Source organism: Vulpes vulpes, chromosome 9 (genome assembly GCF_048418805.1).
Source record: "Vulpes vulpes isolate BD-2025 chromosome 9, VulVul3, whole genome shotgun sequence".
Classification (NCBI taxonomy): domain Eukaryota; kingdom Metazoa; phylum Chordata; class Mammalia; order Carnivora; family Canidae; genus Vulpes; species Vulpes vulpes.
In genome coordinates, this window is record NC_132788.1 from 98,256,116 (window position 1) to 98,268,902 (window position 12,787).

Sequence of the window (12,787 nt, forward strand, 5' to 3'; positions counted from 1 at the left end):
CTCCGGCGCCTGTCGGGGCGTCCAGCCCACCTGGGGCCTGGCCAGAGGCGGCTGGAGATGTGCAAGCAGCGCCTTCCCAGCCCCGGCCGCGGCGCCCCGTGCAGGGTTGACCTAAAGTGTGTTTGATGGAGAAATGATTGGAAGGGGGACAAGGAGGCTGGTTGAATCCAGGGGGACTCTTCAGATCTCTGCAAGGGGTTCGAAGATTCCAGAACCCAGGAAACCTATCCTGAGCCCATAGCCCTCAGGCTGGCAAAGGTTCTGGAAGTTGGAAGTCAGGTTTGAAGGTTTTTTGAGGTTAAGGTAGTTGAAGATTCGGATCCATTTCTAGTCTAGACGTGTTGGGGCCGGGAGGTCTGGGGTGGGGAAGATCCAGGTCCCTAGGTGTGAGCCAGGTGCCGGTTCTGGTTAGCCTCCTGCCCCACCCTTACTTCTTCGAGAGGAAAAGGGGAGGGTCCTGAGTGTGCCTCAGTTTCTTCCTGTGTAAAATGAAGGATCTAAGCCCTGACTCTTCCAGTTGGGAGAGGTGTGGGGAGCAGGGCCTACACAGAGCCAGCACACGATCTACACTGCCGGAGTGAAGGGCCAGTACACCAAATGTCAGTGCACCAAACAACAAGGGCCTTTCAGCCAAAGTGGCGCAGGCGTACACACTTGCTTGCCACAAACTTTGGAGCCTGTTGAGTCCAGGTCTCCACTTGGAGGGGGCGACTGCTCAGGTTCAGCTTAAGTTCCTTGCCTGCCCTATGGGGCCGCACAAGCAGCTGGAACCAAATATCTGATTTGGAGGGAGTGGCCCATCTCGTCCCCTGCACAACAGACATTTCCTACCCCGGTTTGCCCTGGAAACGTACATTGCTCTAATCATGTGTTCAGAGTAATGGTGGAGGAAGTGATCTGGGGCGTTCCAACCCCTACTCACAGGGGGAAACTGAGGCCTGCCAGGTCGGAAGGCGGAAGCATGGAGATAGCAGAAGGGGCTCCGAAATCTTCCAGAGCAGATTATGGCATTAGAGGGCCTGGGCTCGAATTTGGTCTCGAATTATCTTAGGACTCAGCAATTCTCCTCCTAGCTGTCTACCCAAGGGAATTGAAAACAGGTGTTCAGACAAATCCTTGTACATGCCTGTTCACAGGAGGACTGTTCAGCATAGCCAAAAGGTGGAAATCACCCAAGTGCCCATCAACCGATGAATGGATGAACAAAACGTGATTTATTCTGCAAATTAATTAAGGAAAACCTCACTAAAGTCGAGTCAGGAAGAGAGAGCCCTACCACTCTCCATCAATTACAGGAAAAGTATCAATTACAGACTCTAGCAGAAGAATCCCCAACAGGAAAGAATTATCTTTTTTTTTTTTTTTTAAGATTTTATTTATTTATTCATGAGAGACACAGAGAGAGGCAGAGATACAGGCAGAGGGAGAAGCAGGCTCCAGGCAGGGAGCCCGATGTGGGACTTGACCCCGGGACTCCAGGATCACAGCCCGGGCCGAAGGCAGACGCTCAACTGCTGAGCCACCCAGGCATCCCAGGAAGGAATTATCAATGACATTTCCCCAGATGGGAAAAGGTGGACGTGGCATCTCCCACAAAAAGTCATTGACCCTTGCAACTCAGCTAGTAAACTGTCATCACCCTAAACTCCTGTTTCTCTCCAGTGGACTTTAGTTCAAAACAACCTCTCCCGACTTCCTCCTTCTCCATAAAATAATGCACCTCTCCTTTGTTTATGGGACATGCCTATGGTTTTGCTATAGCCTGCGTGTCCCAAATTGGAGTTCCTCTGCTATTCATGAATAAACCCATTTTGCTGGTAAAATAACTGTCTGTTTTATTTTTAAGATGAGCATTGCTTGGTGATCAGAAGTGGGATCCAGAGAAGACTCCCCACAACTCTGAGGCTGGTGAGAAAAGCAGTTCCCAGAACCCACAGAGCCAGATGAGCACAGTGCTTTCTTCTCCACCACGGAAGGATAAGTCTCTCCTGGATTTCAAGCTCTACTCTCTTTGCATTCTGAGCTCTCCAGGTTTTTATTTAGGATCGGTTTTAAGGCTTTGTCCTTTCTCAGAGTACTCATTTGGCCTCTGGTCTGGATCCTTTCCGGGACCAGACTGTTCCTGTTGGAACTGACTCCTTTGGGCTTTCTTCTTTTGGGAACTGAGATGCTCCCATTGGAACTGCCCTGACCTTTGTTGGAACCGGGCTATTTCTGTTGAAACTGTGCTGTTTAGGAGTTTTTCTTCTCACTCTAGAGGAAAACCTCTAAGAAATGGGTTCTTAGTCATCAAAATGCCTTGAGTCCCCCCCACACTCCCGTTTCTGGGACCCTAACCAGTTTTATGTTTAAAAACTGCAGTTCTGGGAATCTCTGGGTGGCTCAGCGGTTTAGCGCCTGCCTTTGGCCCAGGGTGTGGTCCTGGGGTCCCGGGATTGAGTCCCATATCCAGCTTCCTGCATGGAGCCTGCTTCTCCCTCTGCCTGTGTCTCTCCCTCTCTCTCTGGGTCTCTCATGAATAAATAAAATTAAAAAAAAAAAAAAACTGCAGTTCTGGGGCACCTGGGAGGCTCAGTCAGTTGGAGGTTTAGCTCAGGTCTTGATCCCAGGGTCCTGGCATTGAGTCCCCACATCGGGCTCCCTGCTCAGGGGGGAGCCTGCTTCCCCCCTCCCTTTGCTGCTCCCCTCTATTTGTGTGTTCTCGCGTTCTCTCTCAAACTGCGGTTCCTCCTCTTGCACATTTCCAACTAAATGGCCTCTAAAGCAAACGTCATTTAGAACTGGCCCTTCTTGGGATGCCTGGGTGGCTCAGTGGTTGAGCGGCTGCCTTTGGCTCAGGGCCTGATCCCAGATCAAGTCCTGCATTGGGCTCCCTGCATGGAGCCTGCTTCTCCCTCTGCCTATGTCTCTGCCTCTCTGTATATCTCTCATGAATAAATAAAATCTTTACAAAAAATAGAACTGGCCATTATGGGGAAGCTAAATCTCCCCAAGCTTACTTTTCTCAAGTGGCTCTAAAATTGGCAAAACTGAAATGGGATGCCTAATTTATTTTTATGTTTATTTTTTAAGCTCTTATTTATGTATTTGAGAAAAAGTGAGAGGGCACCAGCTGAGGGGTAGGGGCAGAGGAGGCAGGTAAAGGGAGAGGGAGAAGCAGACTCCCCGCTGAGCAGGGAGCCCGCCAGACCTGGGGCTCCATCCCAGGACCCTGAAATCACAACCTGAGCCCAAGGCAGTTGTTTAACCGACTGAGCCATCCAGGTGCCTCAGGATGCCTAATTTAATGGTATTTTGAAGCTTTCAAAGGTTATCAGGAATCTAAAAATTAAAAAAAAAAAAAAAGGAATCTAAAAATTGCCTTTTTGCAAAATACTATTTATTTTTTAAAAGATTTTATTTATTTATTTGGGATACTAATTCTCTCCTCATTTTCCTCCAAACCTCTCCCTGCTCCTTTCTTTCCTGAACCCCTCAAAACCTGCCCTTTTAAAGTTAGGTATTTTGAGGAGCCAAAGAAACCCCAAATTTCCTACAGTTCCCTAAGGCTGAGGACCCCGGTCTGCTGAAGAATTTAGCTAGTTATTCAAATTTACCAAACTGGCTTCTGAGATTTATACCAATTAGTCCACATGCTTATTGGGGAGGATGAGGCCAAACAATGGGTAAACTAGCCAGATGGGAGCAACCTGAAAAGGGTTTAGAGAAACAGACTCCTAACTTTTGGCAAGATGCTAGAACACTTGCTGGAAATCTCCACTGAGCAATTCTGGTAGCTTTTGGAACAAAATTCAGGCTTGCACACAAAAGCCTCGTGAATTGGTTCATGACCACTAGAATCAATTTCAAACTGTCTTTATATTTTTTTAAGATTTTATTTATTCATTCATGAGAGACACACACACAGAGAGAGGCAGAGACACAGGCAGAGGGAGAAGCAGGCTCCATGCAGGGAGCCCGACGTGGGACTCGATCCCGGGTCTCCAGGATCGCGCCCTGGGCCAAAGGCAGGCGCCAAACCGCTGTGCCACCCAGGGATCCCCCTCAAATTGTCTTTAAAGAAAACTCTGGTCTTGGGACACCTGGGTGGCTCAATGGTTAGGCGTCTTTGACTCAGGGCGTGATCCCAGGGTCCGGGATTGAGTCCCACATCAAGCTCCTGCAGAGAGCCTGCTTCTCCCTCTGCCTGTGTCTCTGCCTCTCTCTCTTTCTCTCTCTCTCTGTCTTTCTGGAATAAATAAATAAAATCTTAAAAAAAAAAAATCTGGTCTTCCTATAGATGCTGAATCCACCTGGATAGCATTTAACTCTTTATCAATGGGCTGAACCAGGATCTTTCTCCTTTTAGTTAAAAGGACCAGGAGGGAATGGGAAACTATCTGTACTCCAGATTTAGTTAATTTGCCAAACCAGCTCGCTCACATCCTAGATCACTCACCTAAAGGAAAATCCATCAATTCTCAGTTTTCAGGGGGCACCTGTGAGGCTCAGTGGTTGAGTGGCTACCTACCTTTGGCTCAGTTGTGATCCGGGGGTCCAGGGATTGAGTCCTGCATCAGGCCCCCCACAGGGAGCCTGCTTCTCCCTCTGCCTATGTCTCTGCCTCTTTCTCTGTGTCTCTCACAAATAAATAAATAAAATCCTTTAAAAATAATAAAAGATAAATAAAATGTTGCTTTTAGTCTCTAATAACACATCAACATTAAGGCAGCCGTGAGTTCCTGGAAGTGTGTCACTCTCTGCAGGTCTCAGGGATTTATCAGAGGACTGCAGGTTGTGGGGAGATTTAATTTAAGCAACATTTTTCTTTAATTCTCCTCATCAATAACAATGCTATTTATTGGTCAGAGGTCCAGGACAAAACTCCATCCTCAGCCTGCCCAGTTTTGTCACAGGGAAAACCAAATTATTACAGGGACAAGTGCAGAGGATAATGAAGTCACCTTGTAATCCTCTATTTTATAAGCCTGATGCCCCGAGGGCTTCTTTGTTTATAGGATATTGATTAACTCTCAGGAGAAGTTTTAAGGGATTTATCTGAATCTTGATGGGAGATGCTTTGTGAGTTCCACTGATATCAGTTGAAGATTTTGCCTGTAAAGAGGATGATAGCTGATCCCACATGAACAAAAATGATCAGTGTCTGCAGACTTGGCTATGGTGCTATCATGTGATCAGACACAGAGCAAATAAAAGATGTGAAAAGGTTTGGGAGCCTGGGTGGTTGGTTAAGTGTCCGACTCTTGATTTCAGCTCAGGTCATCGTCATCTCAGGGTCTTGAGATCAAGGCCCATGTGGGGTTCCACACTCAGTGGGGAACCTGCTCTAGATTCTCTCCCTCTCCCTCCCCACCAAAGCAAATAAATCTTTAAAAAAAAGTCAAAGGGTCATTTAGTTCACCTGGCTGGGTATTTTAATTACTACCATCAGTTGCTAGAATTAGTTCCCCCTTTCGGAAGAAAGAAATTCCAGTGTGATATTTTCTAACAAATCTTGGCCCCCAAAATGAATAGGGTCAGAGGAACTGGGAAGAAAGGCAGAGGAATAAGGTGCATATCTTTCAAAGGGCCTAGACAGAGGAATTAGGTTCAGAGCCACGAACCCATTGGGGTCTGTTAGAGCCCCCGACTACTGAAACTGCTTTAATCCCCCAAGACATGGGCTGCTGGACAACAGTGGGGTTGAGGACCAAGAGTGTAGCTCTGGTGTCAAGGACAGCCATGCATTCCCAAACCAGGCAGCGGTTTCTCTGAGCCAGTTAAGAGGAGAAGAACGCTATTATTGGGAATTCGAAGGGCATCGGAGAGGCTGGCTGGGGGGCTGGAGTCACCTGGAACACTTAAATTGGTAACAGTCTTTTCTCATGTTCTAGCCCTTGGTGATAATAGAAAATAATGGGGTTGGGAGCCTTCGTTTGCTGGAGTTGAAAACGGGTAGAGGCAGAGGGAGAAGCAGGCTCCCTTAGGGGAGCCCGACTGGGGACTAGATCTCAGGACCCCGGGATCACGACCTGAGCCAAAGGCAGATGGTCAACCACTGAGCCACCCAGGTGCCCCAGAAATGTTCAGTAATTTTCATAAACCTTGGAAGCTGCTTTGGATGACCTAACTGTTGTAGTTTCTACTTTGTTACAATATGCCCCTGATCTGCTTCTCTGCTCCCCTTCTCAAGCCTTTTCACAGGAAGATTGCATCTGCCTGTTAAAATTTTTGAGCTTAGGGATCCCTGGGTGGCGCAGCGGTTTGGCGCCTGCCTTTGGCCCAGGGCGCGATCCTGGAGACCCGGGATCGAATCTCATGTCGGGCTCCCGGTGCATGGAGTCTGCTTCTCCCTCTGCCTGTGTCTCTGCCTCTCTCTCTCACTGTGTGCCTATCATAAATAAATAAATAATTAAAAAAAAAAAAACTTAAAAAAATAAAATAAAATTTTTGAGCTTAAAACAATTTTTTTTTTCAGCTTAAGGGAACATAACATCTCCAGAGAAAAATTGCCCTTTACCCAAACTCAAGTTCCGGACTTAGGGCACCTGTTCTGGGAAAGAGGGCAACCTTTGGATCCAGGTAGATTTCAAGGCATCCTGACTTTCCCAAAACCTAAAACTAGGTGCCAATTACAAGACTTCCAAGGACTGGCTGGCTACTGTCAAAACTGGATTCCAGACTTCTTACTTAGGGCTCAATCTCTCTGTGCTTTACTAAAATACCATAGCCCTAACCCAATTGTTCAGAAAGGTGAAGGTGACATAGTGTTTGAGGCTTTAAAGAAAAACCTAGGGGGAATCCCTGGGTGGCTCAGCGGTTTAGCGTTTGCTTTCCCTCAGGGCTTGATCCTGGAGTCCCCGGGGTCGAGTCCCACTCCTACGTTGGGCCCCCTGCATGGAGCCTGCTCCTCCCTCTGCCTGGGTCTCTGCTTCTCTCTCTCTCATGAATGAATAAATAAAATCTTAAAAAAAAAAATAAAGAAAAGCCTAATAAAAGCACATTGCCTTAGGACAGACATCCTAATTATCTACTTCATTTTTTGCCTCTTTGTATGTGAGGGGGAAGGGAATGCCCTTGGAGGGGGCATCCAACAATACGGGTGATGCAGTTTTAGAAGGCTGGCGAGGTCCAGAGCCGAGGGCCAAGAAAGAATTCTCAAAACATCTTTGGTGCAAAAAAAGGTGACTTTATTAAAGCCGGACAAAAAAAAATTTTTTTAATTAAATTTAAAAAAAGCACAGGGACAGGACCGCTGGGTAGTAAGACCTGAGGCATGGGGCTTATGAGGGGTGACAGATTATATACTTGGGAGCTGGGGGAAGTAAGGAAGGAGGGAGGTTTTCAAAGGACTTTCATATGCTAAAGAAGACTCCGGGGATACGAGAGGCCTGGCTACTGTCAAGCTCCGGTTGTTTTTCCCTCTAGTAAAGCATTAACCTTAGGATGGTGGGGAGCTTCCCCAAGGAAGGTATTAGTTAACCATTTGTTTTCCCTTCCCTTAGTTTTAGGGCAGCCAGGAGTGCCTGAGGAAAGCCACAGAGCAGCCCTGGGAAGGAGGGCATTGCAGGGGGTCGGCCTGTGATTTGCCCTCAGCGCACTTTCTACTGTTACCCAAGGGGTATCATAGCAACTGGGCCCTGTGGCGTGGGACATCCGCCTGGCCTCAGAGCCATTTTTGCCACTGCCCTTCGAGTTAAAGCCACTATCTTCAAAATTGATTAGATGCTATTCTTTTGCCAGTTGCTCTGGCAATTAAGATTCCTGGGTATTCCAGACTCGAGTTCCTGGAGGCCAAATAAACCACCTTGCTGGTGATATTTATGCCTCATATGCTGCTCTCCGGACCCCTGGGGGGCTCAATGGTTGAGCGTCTGCCTTTGACTCTGGGCATGATTCCAGGGTCTGGGATCCAGCCCCCCATCAGGCTCCTGCAGAGAACCTGCTTCTCCCTCTGCCTGTGTCTCTGCCTCTCTCTCTCTCTCTGGGTCTCTCATGAATAAATAAATAAAAGCTTTTAAAAAAAAAACCACACCACCAAAAAACCAAAAACAAATGCTGCTCTCAAGGAAGCCAGTAGCCAAATCCAAAGTGATGTTCTCCCAAATGATAACTTGGAAAAAACTGAATGAAGACATCTAACAATTGGCCCCAGTAAAGGAAAAACTATCCTGGAAATCTAATAATTGTTGGTTTGATAAAAAAAAAAGAGAGAACTCTGGTTTCGACCAAATAACAATTCGGCCCTACCAGAAGTTCTTATATTCCCACTACTTATCACTGTATATGCATTAAACCATTGTCTGCTGATAAAATGAGAGTGTCCGGGAACCAACGTTGGAAGGGAAATAGTAATAAGGGTACAAAAAGTTCCTACTTTGCTTATCTCACCTGTTCAAAGTACAATCCTGGGACACCTGTTTGCACAGATAGATTTCATATAGCTTCCCTCTCATGGTTATAAATATATTTTAGTCATGGTTTGTGTATTTCTCACCAGACCAAAGCTTTCCTTTGTAAACAGGCTGCTGTCTCTTCTGTGGCTAAAATTGTTTTAATTTTAATTTTAGGGACTCCTGGGTGGCTTGACGGTTGAGCGTCTCCCTTGGGCCCAGGGAGTGGTACTGGAGTCCAAGGATGAATCCCTCACTGGGTTTCCAGCATGGAACCTGCTTCTCCCTCTGCCTGTGTCTCTGACCCTATCTCTCTCTCTCTCTCTCATGAATAAATAAATAAAATCTTTAAAGAAAATAATTTTAATTTTTTTAAGATTTTACTTATTCATAAGAGATACACAGAGAGAGGCAGAGACACAGGCAGAGGGAGAAGGAGGCTCCCTGCCGGGAACCTGATGAGGGATTCAATCCTAGAACCCCGGGATCACGACCTGAACCCAAGGCAGTGCTCAACCTCTGAGCCACCCAGGTGTCCCTAAAATTGTTTTAGAAAAGATTATCTTGGGACGCCTGGGTGGCTCAGCAGTTAGGCGTCTGCCTTTGGCTTAGGGTGTGACCCCAGGGTCCTGGGATCGAGTCTTGCATTGGGCTCCCTGCATGGAGCCTGCTTCTCCCTCTGCCTGTGTCTCTGCCTCTCTCTCTCTCTCTGTGACTATCATAAAAAAAAAAAAAAAATAAAATAAATAAATAAATCTTTAAAAATAAATAAATAAACAAGAGCAGCCCCAGTGGCCCAGTAGTTTAGCGCCGCCTTCAGCCCGGGGTGTGATCCTGGAGACCGGGGATCGAGTCCCACTTCGGGATCCCTGCATGGAGCCTGCTTCTCCCTCTGCCTGTGTCTCTGCCTCTGTGTGTGTGTGTGTGTGTGTGTGTGTGTCTCTCATGAATAAATAAATAAAATCTTTAAAAAAAGAAAAGAAAAGAAAAAGATTATCTCTCTCACACACACACAAAGGAAAGAAAAAGAGAAAAGAAAAAGTAAAAGATTCTATCTGGAACTCCTCTGGAACCTCATAGTGATGGGGGAACCCACTTTACCAGTCATAGTAAAGTTTGTCCCCAAACTTCGACAAGTCTGCTGTTTGGCTGTTTTACTTTCACGGTGCATACCATCCTCAATTCTCAGGGTTAGTGGAGCACACTGACATCATCATTAAGGCTCAACCTAAGGGGCCCCTGGCTGGCTCATTCAGTAGAGCATGTGACTCTTGATCTCTGTGAGTTCAAGCCCCACATTGGCCATACAGCTCACTTTAAAAAAAGGCAGGGGATCCCTGGGTGGTTCAGTGGTTTGGCACCTGCCTTGGGCCCAGGGCATAATCCTGGAGACCCACATCAGGCTCCCTGCATGGGGCCTGCTTCTCCCTCTGCCTGTGTGTGTCTCTCTCTCTGTGTCTCTCATGAATAAGTAAATAAAATAAAAATCTTTAAAAAACTAAAAATAAATTATAAATTTAAAACAAAAGACTCCATTTAAGACACAGAATTTGTAGGGCCCTGGCCGAAAGCATTGCCACCCGTCTTGAAATCTCAGGTGCACTCCCTTTGAAACTCCTAGATTCTCACCCCTTGAGATAGTCACAGGATGTCCCATGCACTTGACTCCTGCATCTTTTGACCTAAAGTTGATAAAGGGGATAAGCTTCAATATTGTAAAGACCTAATTGCTTTGATGAAAAAATCACCACACTAAGGGTGCCTGGATGTGGTCCAGTAGGTTAAGTGTCTGGCTCAGGTCACGATCCCAGGGTCAGGAGATCAAGCCCAGTGCATGGGGAGGCAGGGGTGGAGGGGGTGCTCCACACTGAGCAAGGAACCTGCATAAGATTCTCTCTCCCTCTCTCTCTGCCCCCACCTCTGTCTTAAAAAAAATGCTTAGCAGAGCAATTCTTTTGCAGAGCACTCCCCAAGAAGGTGGGGGGACAATGATGTTAAGCATCATGCCTTGCATGCTGGTGATTTTGTGATTTCATCTATTGGAAAAGACACCTTCAGAAAGGCTCTCTTCGACCTCACTGGAAAGGCCCTTCTCAGACACTGCTCAGCACCCTCCTGCCACCAGACTCCAGAGGACAGACTCTTGGGTTCACGTGACACATCTAAAGAAAGCACCAAACCCTGGCTGGGTCTGCATACCATCTGGTGACACGTAAGTAAAGATTTCCCCAAACTGAAGCAGATGACGTCTGACGAGGCAGCTTTCCCAAGATGTCTGGAGCAAGCCTGTATGCTTTTCCTCACGGTTGTTTATTCTTCATTTCATGGAAGGACAATGCCCTCATCCACGTTTCTGAAGCCCTTGCAAAAAGGGGGGAAAACCTCTTCTTTTGAATGTGGACTTTGAAAAAAGGTTTCGTTATGATCCGGTGACAAATAATTTTTCACTTGCTTTCTCTGGAGGCTTAGAAGGGTCAGAATTCACCAAAGTCTTTTCTTTCATAGGAGGTGTTAACTGACTCTGGCTTCTTGTCCTAACAGCAAACTTGCAGGCTATTATTTAAGAGCATTTTAAAAAATATTTTTTTTATTTATTCGTGGGAGACACAGAAAGAGAGAGACAGAGACACAGGCAGAGGGAGAAGCAGGCTCCCCGTGGGGAGCCCGATGTGGGACTCGATTCCGGGACCCCAGGATCACACCCTGGGCCAAAGGCGTCTGCTGAATTGCTGAGCCACCCAGGCATCCCCTGGCTGTTTTCTTTCTAAGGTTAACAATGCCTAAAGTAGAATATTGCTCAGCCATAGCAAGGAATAAATTGTCCATTTTAAATGATTCATTTCCTGTTATTTTAATTGAATTTTATCTCAATTAAAAAAAAAGAAAACCTGGGGGCAAGTGACCTAATCACTTCGTGCCCCAAACTGGGGTTTGGGAGCCTCCCAGGCATAGGAGACCAGGGCACCAGAAGCCACTACATGACAACCTGCCCACCCCAGGGTTGGCCAGTTAAACAAGTGCCCTCTCTGCTGGGACTCATCCTCCAGAGGCAATTAGAAGGCCACACCCAGGAAATGCCTTCTGTATTTTACAATGTTTTACAATGTATCTAACCTCACCTGTGACCCCGGGAAAACAAAATTAAACACACTAGGATGTGGCAGCAAGTGACTGTCCTGTTGTGCAGTGGCTCTCGGCAGGGAGACGGCACCCCAGGCACTCAGCCACAAAGGACGGGTACGAGGGACCATTGCGGAGGCACAGAGGTCCCTGGGGGTGTGTGTACGTGTGCACGGGTGCAGACTTAGGATGGAGGGCACCCTGTCACCAGATCAGACACTCGGGCTCCTTGTGGGGCCCGAGCTGAGGGAACCACAGCTGAGGAGCTGCGGCGTCCAGCTGGCTCCAGAGGCCTTGCACGGTACCTCTTCCAGGCAGGAAAGTGGGGGCGCTGCCTGAACCGCCCTGATTCGTTCAGGCAGGCAATGTTGATGGTGCACGGCACTGCGGATGCTCTCCGGATGTCTCCCAGCTAGAGCATTCCCCCCCATTTCGCAGATGAAGAAACTGAGGCACAGTCAGACCCTCTCTCCTGGTCCCCTTCTGTCTTTGGAGGACAGAGTGGGAGGATTAGAGTGAAGGCCAAATCCTGCTTCCTGCTTCCCCAGCTCCACCTGGCGCAGGTTGGGTCCTCGGGATCTGCCTGGGCTCAGGGTCCTCATGCATCTGTCGGGACCCAGGACTGTCCACCGAGCTCAGACCTCCACCCTAGCAGAGTATGCTGGTTACCTCCCCGGTCCTGGGCCCCACTCAGGCCTTGCCTGCGATCCCCACCCTCCAGCCTAGCTCCCAACAGGTAAAAGCTGCCAGAACTGTGGGGGTGCTCCTTCTGCATCAGGTGCTCTTCAAAGTGTGCAACCTCGTTACAGCCCCCCAGTGAGGTGGGTTGCAGATAAGGAAACTGAAGCCAGGGAGGTTAGGTCACTGGCTCCAAGTCACAAAGCTACTGGTGGCCAAGCAGGCTCTAAACCTGCTTATGGTTTCCAAGAGCTTTGTCCTGCTCATAGGCATGTCCCAGGTGCCTGGCATACAGTAGGTAGTCAAGCAGTGTTTGTGGATTGACTAATAGATTTCTCTCAGAACTCACGACTCCTTTGTCTGGGATGCCCAGCCCCATCCTGCAAACTCTTATTCATACTCCAGAGCCCCATTCATAATGCCCTCTCCTTAGGAAGAGTCTGACATCTCCCTCTGGGTTCCTCTAGTCCTCATCCCTTCCACCAGCTCAGATGACCATGGAGCTTGGGGTGTCCACGGCTGGCTTTTTCTCCCCTTGGTGCCACCTTGAACAGGCTCAGTGGGGGTAGGGGCGAGCTGGGGAACATTAGGGATATTCCGTCTTCCCCCCCCATCCA